Here is a 2559-nt window from a genome sequence, read left to right on the forward strand (position 1 = left end):
TTTGTATGAAGGAATAAAACTTTAAAATACAGACGAAAATATTGAAGTAATTTACTCTTAGCAATTTATACTCAGAAATGCATAAACAAATGCCGCCCACACAAGTCAGCCCATCCGGACACACAGTCCCAGGGTGTGATCGTCGAGATCCGGGCGCACTCGGAACTCCTCGGATGTAACTACGCAACATCAGTCTGTGCAGCACAGCCGAGGAGTTCCGATTGGAATGTGGAGTGGAATGTTACTCCTTTTCACACAGCCACATATGCTATCTTTGGGAATGCCCATATCCATATGAACCGTCCAGTTCCCATGTGTTCAACTTGGCATCCTCAGCACACACAACGATGTGTTCTTACAGTTTAGATATTATATATCCCATTTAAACAGTCCAATCACTAATTCACACCAAATTGATAATACTACTTCGATTATGGCGGCATTGGTTTTGAAAAATACGGAATGTGTGTAACAAGCGAAAAAATATAAAGTGAAACAAGAAATATCTTTAAAAAAGATAAACGGCATTATTTTAATGCTGGTGGTTATAATGTAGAGCTGCTGGTGGAAAACAAAAACAAAAACGAACTAATGCGTTTCAGCACGGATACATGTAACAAAATTATATCAGTTTGAATCATTTTTTGGTGATAATAAGACTGCATTTGAATCAGGAATATGATTTTATTAATGTGTCATTTGAAAAGATACATCCACTTATTCAGCTTGCATTCAATCTTTACTTTGCATATCTGCATTTTGCATTTACCGCTACATTGACCAGTCACATATATACTTCATCTTGACCAGTAACGCCACCTGTCGCGTCATATCCGGGGCCAAAAGAATATTTTACGGCTATGCCTAACCACAGGCGCTTGCATAGAATATGTGATTTTCATTTTTTTTTTATTTGACAGTGGTATGTGTAATCTGTTAAGCTCAAGGCCGGAAACTCCGCCACGAGCGAAACGGCACCCCATCTCACTTCAATCGACTAAAAAACACATTTATTCAAACTGACACGGTGCACACTATATGCCACCGTCATCAGGAAACATTCATCTTTAACCTACCGTGTCACTCAATACGAATTGTTACATCCAAAACACAATAATCCGTGAAAACATCGCCGAATTCCTCACTCAGAACGCCATTTCTCAAACGGCTCCCTGAGCCTGTCCAGATTCTTCATTTACATACGGGGTTGAAAGGGCATGTGATTATATAATCGACTGTCACCAGGTGCACTTTTTGGGGTCATCTCGGCATACTTTATTTTACAGGTGCATGCACAGGACGTCTTTTGCGATATCACGGACTAATAAGATAAAATGTTTTAATGCCATGCAGTGATGAGATCGTCCTTTCCTTTTCTTCAACTGCATCATTTCGGTAGTTGTTGAACTTCGTTTTGAAAACGAAAGATTGCATGTAATGGTGCTCAGTAACTTGTTCAAGACAGGGCCGGGGCATTATACGTATACCATGAACTACAAAGTGTAGCAGTATCAGTTGAACTTTTTCGAAGTTAAAATTTGGATGGGGTAATAGCTGATAGTTGTTTGATATTTTGTTTTTTATTGAACTTGCCATCTATTTAGGGTTATGCTATCTTCAATTAAAAAAAATGGACCACTACATGACTAGTTAAAAATATATAGACCACACACAATATCGGTAAGAATAAGAGGTTATTCTGGGTATTCTGGCGTTAGCCCTTAATACTATAAAATTCTGGCGTTGACACAAAATAACTACTACTACCCCTCAACTATTCTATTTTCTTTCTCATTTAAATCCAGTTTCTTTATTCTGTGAACACTTCAGCCAGCTTGATCATTATCAGAGTAACGTTGGGTGATTACACCTGACTCAATTAATCAGATGATTCATCAATAACTTAAATATTATATATGCGATGTAAAGTGGAATTACATAGATAATCAGTATTACGAAGAATACTTTACAATGCGTTAAACTCTTTGACATTGTCACTGGCGGATTTAAAGCCCCACCACCCCACCCCATCCCCTAAAATTGTCAAAGTAAGGGTATCTCAAAAAGCGAATTCCCGTATCAATCAGCGAAATGATAGTATAAAATCATTAAAAATATCTCTCATATACTTGTTTTTATAAATCTATCGTGAAATACACTAGAATGCAGGATTTTGCATTTACCTGGTAATTTTTTTAAGGGGAGTACCCCCGGACCCCCCTCCCCTCCCCCTATAATTTCGCACGCCCCCTAATTGAAAATCCTGTTTCCGCCCCTGATTGTTGACACTAAGCGGCCAAATGTTATCAAGTTTATTAAAATCGAAATCAAGTAAGTAAGTAATACTGTTTCGAAAATTTGAATAAAAAGGGGTTTAAAATAAAATGAAACTCCTCAATATTTCGATAATCATACAGTGATAGATCTATAGATAAGTCCCTAGTCTTGTACATGTATGTACTCATGAAATTTTGATTGAACTCGAAGAATTTCTGGCAAACAGTAAATCTAACATTCTGGGAAATGAAAATAAATTGATGATGGATCATCGATCACAAC

The sequence above is a fragment of the Pecten maximus genome, chromosome 14 (genome assembly GCF_902652985.1).
Source record: "Pecten maximus chromosome 14, xPecMax1.1, whole genome shotgun sequence".
Lineage (NCBI taxonomy): Eukaryota > Metazoa > Mollusca > Bivalvia > Pectinida > Pectinidae > Pecten > Pecten maximus.